The sequence below is a fragment of the Amblyomma mixtum genome, chromosome 1, assembly GCF_055824585.1.
Source record: "Amblyomma mixtum isolate Tamu chromosome 1, ASM5582458v1, whole genome shotgun sequence".
Lineage (NCBI taxonomy): Eukaryota > Metazoa > Arthropoda > Arachnida > Ixodida > Ixodidae > Amblyomma > Amblyomma mixtum.
Window position 1 is genome coordinate 163,740,464 of NC_143012.1, and position 17,779 is coordinate 163,758,242.

Here is a 17,779-nt window from a genome sequence, read left to right on the forward strand (position 1 = left end):
TTTTTTACTAATCTCATTCACTCCCCTGACTATCGCCGGCCCTTTCTATGCTTGCCTTATTAAGCAACATGCACCGTTACTGTGCCAAAGAACCGGTTGTCTTATCTTCGCTTTACGTTACCGTGAAGATGGCAAACGTAGCAGGGGACGGCAGAAAGTCAGGTGGGCGGATGAGATTAAGAACTGTAGTAAAATGGCAGTTTGGGCGAGTTGGTTAAGCATCTTGTAATAAAAACAGCGCAAGGACACAGGACGAGAACGGAGAGTAGACACGCACGGCGCTGAACTTGCAACTACGTTTATTGGAAACACACGCTGCTTTTCAAGGCAGGGCGTCAAGAAAGCGCGCGAATGCGCTTTGTCAAAAATACACTTATCGGGTAATAAAATGTCTCCTAAAGGCACGTGTGATTATCGGTGCTAACCACTGTTTAGCAAATTCATTTCCTTAGAGGACAATACTACTGAAGGCTGGCTGACACATCTGTTTCCTTTCCTCAAGATATGAAATGCCTCTGCTACTTCCCTCGTGCTACGATCGTTATGTATGAAGTTTGCGGGGATACAGTGGCGGGGTACAAGAAGTTTGCGGGGATACAGTGGCCGCAACTGAAAAAGGACAGGGTTAATTGGAGACATGGGAGAGGCCTTGGCACTGCAGTGGGTGTAGTCAGGCTGATGATGATGATGATGAAGGTGACGAGCACGTATTCGAGTAACACAAGTAGCCGAGAGCAGTGAGAAAATAGCGGCACTTGAACACACCGTGTCCTTTCTGGCAAAAAAGGTAGACGAACTCGAAAATAGAAGTCGCAGGTCGAACGTCATCATCTATGGTCTGGATGAACAAGAGGATGAGTCCGCTGAAAGTCTCCGTGAGGTTGTGACTAAAAGCATCTTTCAAGATAAACTACAAATTGAAGTCGGAGGTGTTGAGCGGATTCATCGCCTTGGGAGAAGAAAAAATGAGGAAGTAACAACCAACAGGCCAGTCATTCTCAAACTCTCGGACTATCGTGATAAGGTGAAGATCTTCAAATGCTGCTCAAAATTAAAGAATACAGGATACTCTATCAGTGATGACTTCTCACGTCCTCTCAGAGAAATTAGAAAGAAACTGTGGGACAAAACAAAGGCAAACCGCGACAGAAAGGAGAAGGTCTTCTTAACGTACGATAAAGTAAGCATCAATGGTCAGCTTTTCAAATGGGATGAAGAACTTAACGACATGGTTGAAATAGAAAAAAGTGAGAAAAAGCAAGTAGAAAAAAACGACAACGTGAGCAATCCATCAAAAAGAACACGAAGCCGCCGATAACCCTGTTAAATATAAACGCACGCAGCCTCCTAAATAAAATCGACCACTTGGAAGCTACCCTTCTCGCCTTGAATCCAGATATTGTGGTGATCACTGAGACTTGGTTGCACTCGGGCGTTCAAGATCATGAAATCGTTCCCCCGGGCTATACCATCATTCGCAAAGACAGGGAATCTAGGGGTGGGGGAGTGGCCTTGATCTTGAAAAATGACCTACCGTTCTCGAAAATGCCTGCATTCCAGGGGTAGAAGCCGTTTGGTGCAAAGTTCACCTAAAATGTAATTCTGTTAAAGTTGGCGCTGTGTACAGGCCGCCAAATGCCGAAACTGTATACCTAGATCTGCTGTTCGATTATATGTATAAATACGCCTATGGCTCTATTATCATACTAGCTGGTGATTTCAACTGCCCACTTGTTAACTGGAATACTTTAAGTTCAGCTGATCAAACAAGCAATGCTTTGTTTCATATCCTGTTTACTTTGGAGCTTGTGCAAATTGTTAGTGAGCCTACTCGCGTGCAAGGAACGTCCAGTTCAATACTGGACTTGGTGTTTGTTAGTAACCATTTTAACATAGACGACTGTGAAGTGGAAGTCTCAAAAGGTATTTCTGATCATGAAATGGTACTATCTACACTAAACTTGCCGAAATCGGACCGTCTGCGTGGCCCGACAAAATATGTGCGCGCATTCAATAGAGCGAATGATGCGGCTGTCATGACTTATCTCATTCATGAATTCAATGACTTTTATGATCTGTATGTCCATAGTAGTACTACTGTTGACGCTTTGTGGGCACAATTTAAAGAGCATGTGATGCACTGCATCACAACTTTTATCCCTTTGATAAAGAAGGCCACTAGCAAGCACAACCCGTGGATTACTCGAGATATAATTCACATGAAACGAAAAATTAGTAGGTTAAGGCAAAGAAATAGGCAAAGAGCAAGCTTAGAGCTAAAGGTAAACATAAGTCAGCTAACAAAAGAACTAAAGAATAAGGTACTTGAGGCTAAAAAACGATTTTGTGGCACTACACTTAACAACTTCATCAAAAATTCTCCGGAAAAGTTCTGGAGGTATATAAATAGAAAAAATGTGACTACTTCTTCACCTACACACGGAAAACAGCAAGCTGACTCATTTAACAGTTACTTCCAATCCACTTTCACTGCCGACAATAATGTCTTAGGAACATTCGCGTGTCATAGCAATGAGTCAACACAACTTTCAGGCGCTCCAGTCATAAGTGTACATGGGATTCTTTCTTTGTTATTGAACCTTAATGAAAAAAAGAGTTGCGGTCCTGATAAAATTCCGAACTGCTTTCTTAGGCGTTATGCTGAACCTATTAGCCAATACCTCTATCTAATATTTTCCAAGTCACTCGAGGACAGCTGTCTGCCAGCTGAATGGAAGATAGCAAAAGTAGTTCCCATTCACAAATCAGGAGACGTAACGTCCCCGTCTAATTATCGGCCTATATCCCTCACATGTACCTGTTGCAAAATACTTGAGCATATTTTATTAAAATTTCTTAAAGAACACACCGAGACCAAGAACATCATTCATCATAACCAGCATGGCTTCAGAGCAGGCTTGTCCACTGTTACCCAGCTCACAGAAATTTTTCATGACCTCGCGCAGGGAATCAACGACCAAAGCCAAACCGACATAATATTCCTTGATTACTCGAAAGCTTTTGATCGTGTAACGCATACCAAACTGAACTTCAAGTTAAATAAGATACTTGGCGACGGTCCCGTTACGAGGTGGATAGCCAGCTACTTATCGGAACGCCAACAATACGTGCAATACAATGACCATGCCTCTGACATTGTTCCGGTTATTTCTGGTGTGCAGCAGGGCTCTGTGCTTGCACCATTTTTATTTATTCTATACATAAATGACATAACATATCACGTGGATGTAAAGGTGCGTCTCTTTGCTGATGATTGCGTGCTATATGAAAAAATAAACAGTCAAGCAGACCAAGAAAAGTTAAACACAGCTCTAAGCAACGTCGTACAGTGGTGTAATACATGGCAAATGGTGATCAACATGGAAAAGACTGTAGTGATGTCAGTCACAAATAAGAAAACAAAACTTAGCTTCCCTTATGGCGCAGGCAACGAAGTTCTTAAAACAGTAACTGAAAAGAAATACCTTGGTGTGATTATTTCTGACGATCTCAGCTCCAAAGCCCAAGTACAAAATATTACCAAAAAAGCCATGAGTAGTTTATACTTCCTTAAACGCGCCTTGCGCTTTGCAACATCAGATACGAAGTTACTCGCGTATAAGGTCCTTATCCGCCCAATCTTAGAATATGCAAACGTCGTCTGGTTTCCGTATATGCAAAAAGATGTACACATGCTCGAATCAGTTCAACCAAAAGCGGTTCGCTTTATCTACCACAGATATCGGCGCACTGACTCTCCCACGGAGCTGCTTTCCCGCGCAGGCCTCGACACATTATCAAGTCGCGTAACACTTCATAGACTCAAGTTTTTATATCAATTAACTCATAATGCATTCAACATGGATCCTGCTACTTACATTAGTTTTAACCGTTCTAGAGGCACACGTCACAAGCATGATTTTACGATTAATGAATACTTCTGTGCTAACAACACATATTATTTTTCTTTCTTTCCCCGAGCAGTAAGGGAATGGAACGCCCTAGATAAATCTATAACTGCGCAGCATTCCTTAGAAAAATTCATGGAGCTTGCAGTCTCATCAGTTTTGTCATCAAGCCAGAATTGATGACCATCCATAGTCTGTATTGGTTTTATGTTGCTTTTTTTTTTTGCTCACTCGATTATGTACCAAATGTATGATTGTATTAATGAATACTTTGATACGTGTTTGAACACATGTTTTGAAGGCCAGAGTTGGCTTTCTTCCGTTTTCTGTTTTTCATTTGATGTGATTCCGCATATGAATGCTGATTTCTTGTCTTTTAAACCTGATTGCTGGCTTTTGTTTTATTGTGTTGTTAACTTGCATCTTGTTATTTATAAATCCACTCCTGTAACAGTCCCAAGAAGGGACTAACAGTATGTTCAAATAAATAAATAAATAAAATAAATAAACATCATGAAGACTGGGGCCAGTCAAGCCACAAAGAACAAGGATACTTCAACCCTTTAACTTCGTCAACCCTTTCTTCAACCCTTTAAAAAACGTGCCAAAATCGGCCAATTTTTTTCGCGGTTAGTGCCGAAAATGGCTGTTGTCAGGCTTAAACACGCGCTAAACCTTCAAAACGCGTTTGAAGGGCAACTGCGATCCTCCACTGTTGAAAATTGCAACCATCGCAATTGTCGACCATAAGTCGTCCTTGGCAGTCCCATGACGAGTTCAGCTCGGGCTTGGCAGTTAAAGGGCTAAGGGATACCGACACAAAATTTTGAATGTAAACAAAGAGTGTGATTTTTTTCACGGGCGTAACGAGATGCCTTCGAGCAAGTTTCAGTCGCTGGCTTTGAGAGGCACGTAATTCAATATGACTTTGAATGTTGTCCAAGGAGCTTCTCAGCATTGCACCCACACCGAGTGATGTTAAGCTACCCTTGGATCAATCATTGTGATGTCAAGCAGCTACACTTGACCCAATCAATGTGATGTCACCGAACACAGTGATTGTTCAGAGGAACAACCAATGCTTGCCTGCGATGCCGACTGATCCGGAATGTGGCTGTTCAGGTTGGCCGTTCGACTGTGAGGTCAAGGCGCACCGAAGCTGCCGCTACAAAACCGCTTGTGACGAATTATTAACGCTGAGCACTGATGTTCTAACCTTTGTATCATTTATAGGCTGGTGGGACTCATTAAAGGGGAACTAAGCCACTTTTTATGAATTTCGCGACACTCAAGGATTCAAAATCTAGGATTCAATAGGCTGTAGGCAAACCATGACAAGTTTTTTTGCACCACCATTTAAAATAGTGACGTAATCGACGATTGCATTTTGCACTTCTCCTGAAACCACCGGAGGAGTGCGGGAAGGTTCAGTGTGACGTCACGGAAGGTATGATTTCAAATTACCGCTGCCGTCAGCCACGCCCTGCCATGCTTCGTTGGACGCTGCCAGACAACGTTCGGCGGGCTTTGCTTTCGGTGGCGCTGGTTTACTCCTTCAAACCAGGAATTTATGAGTTGTAAATGTACCGATACCTTCATTAACGTCATCATGCGCCCCCCACTTCGCGTTGTGCGCTGCGGAGAAGCTTGAAGGCCATTGAAATTTTAATTGGTGATTACGTAACCGTTTCAAATGCTAGGCCAAAAGTACTTCACATACTTTACCTGGAAGTTTCACACATTCAACCCTTTAAAACTCGTCGATTTTTAAAACTTATGCAGCTCCCGTTTAAAGCAAAAAAAAAATGGGAGCCGGAAATCTTTGTGACTGTATCCCTTCAAGAGCTCCTTGCCTATTTACTCTTTCTCTCTTTCCTCATTTCTTATTTCCCTTCTTTCTTTCCTTTTTCTTTCGTTCCTCCTTTCCTTCCTTCCTTCTCTCTTTACCTTTTGGTCTGAAGAGTAAAGCAGGTGAAAGAGCACCAGATAATACAAAATTCTGAGGCTCCTACCTCACTGCGTCATCACCATTAGCCTGACTACGCACCGCAGTCAAAGGCCTCTCCCATATCTCTTAAATTGAACCTGTCCTGTGCCAACTGCGGCTCTGCAACCTTCTTCAGCTCATCCGCCCACCTAACTATCTGACGCCCCCCTGCTACGCATGCCATCTCTTGTAATCCAATCCTTTGCCCGTAAGACCATATTTTATCTTTCTTTCGCATTAGATGCTTGTCCAAGCACATTTCTCCCCCCCCTCATTTCGACAAGGATATCATTAACCGGCGTTTGTTCCCGGACCCACTCTGCCCTCATTCTGTCTCTTAACGTTAGACCTATCATTCTCCTTTCCATAGGATTCGCCGCTAGGGGGCCAACGGGAGCGAATGCCTGCCACATCGACTCCGGCAAACGATACGTGCTTCTCCTACCCAATTTCTCCTACGGCGATTAATCTGCTCGGGAATCGACATAACTGTCTGAGGAGGACAGAGAAGCCGCCCATTGCGGGCAAAATCCGACCTTTTCTGAGAGAAGGACGATTATCGGACTGAGACGCCAAGCCGCATAGCTAAGCCTAACTCGGATTCCTGCCCTCCGCCGACTCCGTCGGCGACGGCAGCCATTGTCATGGAGGTAACAGTTGAAGGCCGCGCCATCACCGCGGAAGAGCAAAATTCAAGCGACTTGACACTGGTGCTGTATAAAGCCTACGCCTCCCGACCAGCCAGTTCGCCGAAGCCTTTCCGCTCCGACAACGCTACCTCCAACGCTGCTCACCCGAACGCCAACAACGCGTCGCCCGACGCAGCAGCCGTAACCGGCAGCGGCAAGACGCCAGGCCCGTCTACCACCTGCGACTGAGGAGGCTCGCCTCGCAGTGCAGCGCAGCAAGCGGCTCCCGCCGCTCCCACCTAACGCTGTTCGAGTAGTCGTTCGCCTGCGAGCTGAACTACGACTCCAAGATGTCCCAACACCTCGGCTCTTGAAGGCAGTGCAGACCCAGCTCGATATCACTCCACCGGACGACTTCTGCCTGCGCATCCACCCGACCAACAATACTTTCACCATGGCAACAATACATTTCCCAACAGTCAAGACTCAAGATGCTGACCTCCCTAACCATCGGAGACAAAACATATCCGTGCGCGGCATACGTGGCACCACCACCGGGGGCTGCCAGAGGAGTTACCACGAACGCCTATGACGACGAGACGCCAACGCAACTCTACCAAGACCTGGTCAAAATAAATCCGGAATACACCATATTAGCAGCACGACGCATGGGAAAGACACACTCCATCCTGATTACCTTCGACGAAAGCACAGTCCCTCACTCCATCAAATACATGGGAGCCATCCACCGCTGCACCCCATACCGTGGCAGTCCGGATGCCTGTACGAACTGCAGACAGCCGGGTCACCGCCACGACGTATGCCCGAGCCCCAAGACAAATATCTGCCCTCGTTGTAAAACACAACACTCCGAGCAAGACACTCTTTGCACGCCCATGTGCATTCTGTGCGAGGGCCCTCACCGGACAGGCACGGGATCTTGCAATGGACGAAACCTCCACCAGCCACGGAAACAGCCAAACCACACACAAACGCAGCAGCAAGACTTCGTCCTATCCAGGGACAATTTTCCTCGGTTGTCGTCCGGACTCACCCAGCCCAACCAACACAAACCAGCCTGGACAGTGCCGTTGAAACAAGTCGGGGACACCTCCCCTTTTCACACACGCACATCACATTCTTGACAGCTCCTCCCAGTATACAACAAGCCCTGGAAAAATCCCATGAGTAGACAGCAGCGGCTAAAGCAGAAGCTACAGCAGCCCGAGCAGAAGCCACCACCCTTCGTTAACATATCGCCAAGCTGGAAAACCAGATAAATGCTCTAGCCACTGGATCTACAATACCACCTGCCCCCACGCCTACCACATCCAAAACCCCGCCTTCCAAGCCACCTACCGCCCATACCTCGTCCACCCACTCCGAGCCTAATTCCTCTCCTGATTTGCTAGCAATGTAGGCTGACACTGATCCCTTTACAAATTCTCCTCCGTGCACAACGCTCCCTCCCTCCACACCCATCTCAGTAAACAACATTGAATCATTGCTTGAATCATTTGCAGCTCGCTTTGATGCAAAATTGCAGGGATGCTATTACTCGCATCAACGACGAAAATCCGCATAACAAAACACAACGCTGTCCTTAACCACCGATTCGACGTGCTAAAGCAAGGACTCTCTGACCGCTGTAACGATTTTGAGTCGCGACTCCCAAAGCGTGACCCCACACCAAACGGTCGAAAGAAGCCCAAAGCACCGGCGCAACAGGTCAGCCCTATCCCTACCATAGTCCAGGGCTACCAACCCCCCATTACAGCTCCCTCCTCTAGAGATTGACATGATGGCAGTTCCAATACGTAATCTTACACTCTGGCAATGGATCTGCCGGGGATTCGGCCAGAAACGTCACGAGATCCACCAAACGACGTCCTGCGCTACAGGACACGACATCCTTGCCCTACAGGAACCCTCAAACCCACTCACCCTCCCCGGCTATGCTCCTGTTCTGCCAACATCCCCCACACCCCCTCGGGTAGTATTTCTGGTTCGTCGTTCAATCACCACCATCTCCCCTTCCATAGTGATTGAAGACATTGACCACCTTCTAATTGAGCTTCTGCCACAACACGCTCGAGCGAACAGTAACTTTATCCTAAATATACATAGCCACCCTAAGTGCCTTAAAGGTAACTTCGAACGCCTCTTTACACTCGCAAAGCTCATAGCCAACAAGTGTCCCTTGCTCGTCGTGGGAGACTTTAACGCCCGACATACAGCCTGGGGTTACCCACACGACATACCGAAAGGACGTCGGGTATGGTTAGCGGCACAACAAGCCAGTCTCTCCCTGCTCACTGGCTCCACCTTTCCTACACGAACGGGAAACAGTATCTGTAAAGACACTACGCCGACCTCACGTTCGCACTTCGCCTCCCTCACGCCACGTGGTGCAACTACAAGAGAATGTAGGTAGCCACCATTTCATCATCGAGATTCTCTTACACATTCAACCACACGGCAGGTCTCCCAGAGGCTACACTCTCACAAATTGGGACTCTTTCCGCTCATGTAGAACAAACAGCGCGCACCTTCGCCCCTATCATGGACATCACCGAATGGACCGAGCGACTAAAAGCGATGTCGGATCCGTAACTCGTCCCATACCAGAGGACTGCACAAGCGGCACAATTGACTCCCACCACCTACATTTATGGGACGCTAAAACAGGCCTAGAGCGACACTGGCAAAGGCAGCGATGGAACGGGACACTTAAGCGTCGCCTCGCCCGCCTTAACAAAGAGATAGAAACGCACGCAGCGAATCTTTCACGTCAAAACTGGTAATCTATCTGCAACAAGCTTGATGGCAATTTGAGTCTGCCTCAGACCTGGAACCTCTTTAGGCACTTAATAGATTCCCCTCAGTCTAGGACTGCCCAGAGACACGCTCTCACCAAATTCATACATACTTACCATATACCTCCACCAGACCTCCTCCAAGGATATCAAAATCAATACTTCCCCACATACCCTCCTGTAAACCACCCTGACTATGCAGGCCCCCGTAACGACCATCTTGACCAACCCATTACAGAAGCAGAGGTCCAGGCTGAACTCCAGAAACTTAACACGTTCTCAGCCCCCGGCCCAGAAGGGGGCACATAACAAGGCTCTCAGTAATGTCGACGCACAATCAATTGCTGCACGTACAGAATACTTTAATGAGTGCTGGCAACTGGGCACCCTCCCACCGCAATGAAAAGAGGCCAGTCATCTTCATGCCCAAACCTGGCAAACCTCTGCTCACTTCTAACCTCAGACCCATCTCCCTCACATCTTCTGTTTGCAAACACATGGAGCATGTACTCCAGAGCAGGCTTTGCCAATAGCTAGAAAGCAACAATCTCATGCCCACTAGCATGTTTGGATTTCGATCATGGCTTTGCACACAGGACGTCTTCTTGCAGCTAAAACATCCCATTCTTGACTCACAGACCTCCAACACCAAACCTATCATAGGGGTGGATATCACTAAGGCATTTGATAACGTTACACACTCCGCTACCCTAGACAACCTTACGACCCTGGGAGTCGGCGCCAGGATGTACAACTACATCCGAGACTTCCTCAGCCACCGCACAGCCACGCTTACCTTCGGCGCCCACAGCGAACAAGGGAGCCCAAGGTACGCCCCAGGGAGCCGTCCTCTCCCCTTTTTATTCAACATAGCACTTCTTCAACTACCCCAGCAGCTAGCTCAAATTCCCGACATTCATTCCAGCCTCTACACCAAGGACAACACTGTCTGGGCAAACCTTGGCAGTGGTGCCGAAATAGAAGAACGCCTTCAAATGGCATTAACCACCATCAACACATATGTACGGGAGCGTAGCCTGACCTGCTCCCCTTCAAAATCGCAGCTGTTTCTCTACCGGCCCAAGCAACACGATTAAGTCAATGCACCAATCTCCCTCACCATAGGTGCCCATCCCATCCCACTAGTACATAAAATCCGCGTGCTAGGCCTAGTCCTCCACTCCCACGGTGTGCACGGAGAAGTCATAAACACACTTCAAACAAACGCTCAGCATACCATTCTACTGACTCACCGTATAGCGAACCGCAGGGCTGGCCTACGCAAGCGAAACACGACACGCCTCACTCAGGCTTACATCATAAGCCGCGCCACATATGCCCTTCCATACCTACCCCTCAAACAGAAGAAGAAAGACCGGTAAATTGGTAAATTGGTTTTTGAGAAAAGCAAATGGCGCAGTATCTTTCTCGCATATCTCGGCGGTTGGACACCTGAACCGCGGCGTAAGGGAAGGACGGAAGGTGGGAGTGAAAGAAGAAAGGGAGAAAGGGGTGCTGTAGTGGAGGTCTCCGGAATAATTTCGGCCACCTGGGGATCTTTAACGTGGACTGACCTCGCACAGCACACGGCCGCCTCTTGCGTTTCGCCTCCACCGAAACGCGGCCGCCGCTGTCGGGTTCGAACCGGGTACTACGGCTCGGTAGACGAGCGCCTTACCACTGAGCCACTGCAGCGGTTAAAGAGACCGGTTAAATGCGCTCCTACGTAGTTGCACGAAACCGGCTCTGCGTCTCCCCCAGCACATCCATCGACCGACTCCTCAAACTCGGTGTACACAACACCTTTAAGGACTTCAAAGAAGCTACCTTTACGGCACAAATATCCCGTCTATCCAGCTCAGAGGCTGGTCGTAGTTTATTGTCCCAGTTAAGCCTGATTCCAATTACAGAGCCTACCGAGGGGGTGCCCCTTCCTGCGACCCTCCGCTCTAACCTCCCTTTCCTCAAGAACATGCATCCTGAGCGAGACAGGAAACGCAAAGTAGCAAGGGCTCAGGCCCTTCACAAACAGTATAGCGAGGACCATGAAGCGTTTTACGTGGCCGCAGCGGAATATACGGCAGGCTCCCGTATGGCCCTGGCCGTAGCCGACAATGATGCAAAGTTTATAACCTCCAGCTCAATCATTCGAACACAGCGGCAAAAGAGGCAGCCATCGCTCTTGCTCTCATTTCTACATCTGCCACAAAAATTATCGCTGATTCCAAATCTACAATTTTAAATTATGCCAAGGGCTACATGTCCATCACCGCTGCTCGTTTGCTATGCTTCTGGCAACCCCGGCGCCTCGTAACCCTCATCTGGACGCCAGCACATGCTGTCCTACGTGGCAACGAGGAGGCTCATTCCCTAACCCGAGGTCTCATATTCCGGGCAAGAATCGAGCCCCCTCTACAGGCCTCGGAGCACCTCCTCTCCTTCCGTGATATTCTCTCGTACTGCCAAGAGAAACGAAGGGAATACGCACCCCCAGCTATATCCCTCACCACAGAGCAGGCTGCACATTGGCGACAACTACAAACCCGGACTGCTCCATACCCAATACTGCTGCATGCCCGGTACCCAGACCAATTCCCGTCATCATGCACACTTTGCGCAGATGCAAACCAACTTTGCAAACTTTCCAAACCAGGAGACTTCTTTTACACACCCTACTAACATGCCCCACTTTCAATCATCCCCCATCACCAACCGTGGCGGAGTCTTACTGGGAGTCTCTTCTGACCAGCTCGTCCGCTCAAGATTAGCGCCGGATCATCTCCAGCGCTCACAGAAGGATTGCGCTCCAGGTTTTATCCTTCGCGTTGTAAGGGTGCTTCCTCACATTGAGGGGGCATCCAAGTGCCATGTAGGGGGCTACGCATCTACGATTTACAACATTGGCAATAAACGTTTTCACCACCACCGCCACCACCTTTCCATAACCTAGCTGCGTTGTTCTTAAGTTGAACCTTTTTCGTTATCTTCCGCTTTTCTCCCCAATACGTGAGTGCCGGTAAGAGACATTTGCTTTTATGCAATATTGGTAAACTGCCATTCATGATCTGAGAGAAACCTGTCAAATGCGCTCGATCCCATTCTTATTCTGTTATATCGCTCACGTGACTCGGATCTGCGGTCATAACCTGCCAAAACTAGACGTATTCCCCTACAACTTCCAGCACTTCGGTACAAATTGTAAACTGCTGTTTCGTTCCGAGACTGTTGAGCATTACTTTCATTTCCTGGATATGAAGTTTTAGACCCACCATTGTGCTCTGCCGGTCTAGCTCAGTGATCATGAACAGCAGTGCACCTCCTGAGTGACTTAGGAAATCAATGTCATCGGCCAATCGTAGATTACTAAGGTATTCTCCGTTAACTTTTACCCCAGCTATTGCCAGTCCAATGCTCTGTATACCTCCTGTAGAAAGACGATAAATAGCATTGACAAGATCATGTTTCCCTGCCTGACACCCTTAATTTTTGGAATTTTATTACTGACTTTGTGGAGGAGGGAGGTAGCTGTGCGGCCGTTATAGATATCTTCCAATATTTTCACGTAAGCCTCTTCTACTATATGGTTTCGCGATTCCTGCATGACTGCAGAGGTTTCCACTGAGCCCAGCGCTTTCTCGCAATATATGCAGGCTATATATAAGGCTTGGTTATATTGTGCACATTTCTGTGTCACCAGGTTGATAGTGCGGTTATGGTCTTTGACAAGTATCCTTTACGAATGGCTGCCTGATCATTTGGTTGATGGAAGTCTATGGCTGTCCTGAATCTATTAGCGATTACTTTCGTAAATGCCTTATAGGGAACGCACCGCGCGCTGACCGGTCTGCAATTTTTTAAGTCCTTGACGTCTCCTTTCCTATATATTAAGATGGTGTTAAAGTTCTTCCCAGCTTCTGATATGCTCGAGGTCATAAGGCATTGCGTATACATGGTAGCTAGTGTTTCTAGCACAATCTCCGCTCCGTCCTTCAATAGATACGCTGTTACCTGGTCCTGACCAGCTGCTTTTCCCCTTTGCATTGCTCTTAAATCTTTTTTTAGTTTATATGTCCTTACTGGCGGGCTGTCCCATTGCTGTGTGATACTGCCTATTTTAGTTACGTCTTGATTACGATGGCTACTGTATAGATTTATGTGGAACTCTTCGGCTACTATCTTATGCATATTGCTACGACATTGCCCTTTTTCTCGCTTACCGCATGCATGTGAGCATGCATGCATCTGAGCATCCGTTCTTTAGAACATGCTCTATTCTCTCCATATTAAACTTCCTTATGCCGGTTAATTTGCGCTTACTGATTAACTCTGATAGCTCTGCCAGATCACTGCACTGCACTTCCCTGCATAAGCACCGAAATTGTTGGTACCAAGTAGGTATGGGAAGTCCCACACAATCTAGGAGGTAAAAGTCCGCACTCCACAAGTTTCGTGACTGTTCTTAGAGCAATGAATTCTATGCAAGCCACTGGGACCGCTGGACAGGGCGTTGCGCACTTGCTTCTGCATCTGTATGGAGAACATGCGTCTTGTGAAATGACAGATCTTCTAATACACTACACTTTTGATGCCCCTACTTGTAGGCCCAATGAATAAATAGCAGTCAGCCTTGTGTAATTCATCTGCAGACGGTGTGGGAAGAAAGGGACGCAGAAAAGAAAAGCACGGATGTCAACTAGGGATCGTTTCCGGTGGGCTACTCTGCACATAAGGGCGCATTTGGGGTGCAAATAAGGCAGATAGGCAACATGGAAGACGGCTCTCTGTTGCGTATCATTTCGTGCTCATCACGACCACCGGCCTATGACTCGCATACACTTATGATCCGTTGGCCACCTGAGTGAGTCTAGTGTAGGGACGGATGACGTCCCGTGTAGGGTTGAAATATGACTACGACGACGTTTTGCCCGTGTCGACGCTAGTGTGAGTGCAGATCATTTGACCACGGCTGTCGCTTCCCCTGAATTATTACCTTAAACTGCAACCGGCTCATACGCTTGCTCCCCTGCCTGGCCGTACACACAGGCGGCGCTGCTGGCCATTCGGAACGCATTAAGCATAGTCTGTTCATTCTTGCCATCTAGAAACCATCTTGACATCTTTACAGATTCCTCAGGCGCCATCCGTGGTCTGCGGCGTGTTCTCAACACCTACTTATTGGCACAGCTAATTCAGGACATAATTAAAAATTTCTTCCCCGCGGTACGTGCATGGTGGAGTCGTCGAGATGCCCACCCCCCACAACCTTTCGTGAATGCAGCAAGTCACGAATAAGCTCCTTCACGTCCCCTTCAAGCGGCCCCAACCTCTCCGGGGACAATAATCTTGCAAGAAAAAACTTCCGGCCCGCCACACGAGCACTTTGCCCCCCGTCTAGCACCGAACTCCCTGGCAACATATCGCGCTAGGAAGAGGTCCTTCTTCGAAGTTTATACCTCCGTTTCACCCTCAGCCCAGCGGTAATCTGATTGTGGCCAGCACAGTATCATGCCCCTTTCGGTGAGTCCTGCCTGTTCCGTCCTACTCCTATCTACCAGGTGTACACAAAACACTTGCTTTGGACCAGCTCCTCCTTGCATGCTATCCGGCAGAAACACCTGCTCCGCTGCGGACGTCCCCCAGGTCGCAGACTGGATGTAAGAATGGATTGTTGGGCCGCACCACTGGGCGTTACATGACTTCCTTCGAGAGTCCAGTGTGTATCAGTATTTGTAAATACTACTTGATGCCAGCAGGCACACTGTCGCAATAAGAAGAAAAAAGGCAGAAGTAATTATTGTACTGTCATCGCTAGTCTTCAAGCGAGGTCACCAAAATTAGGAAAATATTTGTTTCGTATATATATATATACCTTTCCAATAAGGGCTCCCTGGGCGCTGTCATATTGTTCACTGGAGTACAGTGGGCACCTCGCGCTAGCACGATGGAATTTTCTTTCGTTAAAATTTAAGCAGCGCTAGCTTTTAGGACGAATACACAGAGGACATGATAGGACGGGCGCTGTGTCCTCTGTGTATTCGTCCTAAAAGTTAGCGCTGCTTAAATTGTAACGAAAGAAAATGCATAACCAACTAGCCCCGCAACGTGTTTTACTAAGTGCACGATGGAAGCGGCGGCGGAACCGGTTTCCGGAAGTCCAGAGAGGAGGCGTTTCGACAACATCCTCGCACGATGGAAAAGTCTATAGAACTCAGTCATGCCGTGACGTTCGAAAATTCGGTGGCACTACTGGCAATTCTCTGATGCTAAATTTTCTAGCGTTAGCTGTTACTAGCTCGTTGCTCAGTTTCGCGCCGTCATTGTCTCTAGTGTCCGCTGCATCACCTGCGACCTACAGGTGTCAAAGTGGAGAGAGCTGCCAAAGTGAAGAAAGGGAAGCCCCTATACATTTTCAAAGAAAGAGAGGGAGAGTGAAAGTGGGGAAGGGAAGAGGAAAAGAGGGTAGGAGGCACTGAGTGGCAAAGTGGCTTGGGCGTTCGCCTCGGCCGCGGGAGGTGGTTGGTTCGAAGCGCACCGCGAAACAAGGATGGGTACGAACATCCCGCGGCCCGGCTTCTTTCCTTGTGGTCCCACCGTAGCTAACGCTCCAACATTTCCGTGACAGACTCATAACCATCCTGCGAGTTCGCGTTTTTAAACGCGGTCGCCTGAATGATCCCGTTGCCCAGAAAATCCGGCGTCGGCGTTGTGAGTGAAAAATCATGAGCACGACTCTAGCGGTTGATGCCCAGAAAGCAATGAATGAGGCAATTTAGGCGACTTAGGTCACGTGACCTTGCGACGTCATCACAACCTGCCCACGACATAGGGACAAAAGTGCCCACCGTGGTGGGAGGCAATTAAATTAATGAATTGTTAAGGGTGGCGAATAGCTCGAAAGACTGCGACAATGAGGACAACAAGAGAAGCGCTGTTGTCTCTCGGGAAGGGCAACCTGGGCCGCACAAGGCCCTCCGCTGGGAGCATCTGTCATCGCAGGGCAGGCGCACACCGTAACCGCTCCACCACTGCGCCAGGAGGGGTATGAGTACTCCCAGTGGTCTTTGAACCCTTAAGGCAGAGCTTACGCATCCTCTCCAATCTTTTGGACGTGTGTGCCACAGCTTTCAAGGCGACTTCGTAGCTTTTGTCAAAGCATAGGAAAGGATTCTGATATTGAAACGATCAGCATTCCCCACCGCGCCTTCTCCTCCTCACAATCCTGAGGCCTCTTTTCTTTCACTTCTTCGCAGGTGTACTTTGATGCTGAAGCCGAAGACCTAAGTACAGATTAAAAAACTCCGTGACAGTAAAGTGCACTTCACATGAATAAATACTATTCATTTAAAGACAGGACACGCCTGCTACGCCATTGTACGCCTCTTCGAGCGTTCCTTTGTAGTTCAATGGGACGCGCGGTCGTAACACGGCGCTAAACCCTGAAACTGATAAAGTTGTCCTGACGTTCACATCTCACTGTTTGTACCAGCCGTACAGACATCGCGCCGAGTGTTAAGTTGCTTGAGTGTGCGGTACATAGGTGACTCCGCGAACTTTTTAATAATTCTTTGTTACCACTGGCCAGTCATGAGTGGAACTCGATTCCCGAGCCCATCGTCAGGGAAAGCGAGAAATTTCAATTTAGGCAGTCAATGTCAAATCTCAATGCTAGGACTATAGACACCAAATTTTTCTGCTTGTTTTTTTCTTTCAAATGATGCTTTAGACGTTAGAATACGAGGATCACCTTCGTGGCTTTCGCCTACGACCGATAAATAATTTATAATTGGACTTTTTCTTTCATGCTATTGCAGTTTCATCAACCGAACGATGGCTGTGACGTGTAGTTGATTTTGGGTCACGTGACAGACGAAAAATTGCAATAGAAATGCTGGTAAATATTTTTAATTCACTACAGCGCTTAAACCAGACTGCTGCAATAGCTATAACTACAACAAACGACGTATCAGCAGGGATATGGTTTTTTTGTGCTTTTTGTGGCCTAAACATCAACTACAAGTCACAGCTATCATTCGGTCGTTGAAACCGAAACCGAAGCAGCGTCAAGAAGAAATTGAACTATAGATTATTTAGCGGTCGTAGGCGATTACCACGTGGTGCTCCGTGTATACCAATGTCTAGAGCGTCGTTTAAAAAAACACGCAAGTGAAAATTTCGTGTTTAGAGTCATTTAAACTGCCCATTGCTGCATTGCTACATCGGTTATCTTGACTTCATATTACTGGCCGTCCCCTTTTCTTCATCCCCTTTGTTTTCGTCACGTCATCCCGGGACTGGAATGATCTACCACAGGACGCCGTACATCACATCAACGCCATCCATTTTAAAAGCTCTGTCAAGACCATAGTTGTTTAACTGTCATGCCCATCACTCATGTAATGCCCCATACCAGGGGCCTTTGAGGTATCAAATAAAAAAAAA

At 47.6% G+C, this 17,779-nt stretch overlaps 1 protein-coding gene across 1 annotated transcript in view; it reads right to left on the bottom strand.

Annotated features, from left to right (window-relative positions):
* The window catches only part of LOC149369621 (uncharacterized), a 101,991-nt gene that overhangs the window by 36,176 nt on the left and 48,036 nt on the right, over window positions 1–17,779 (bottom strand). The window lies entirely within an intron of this gene.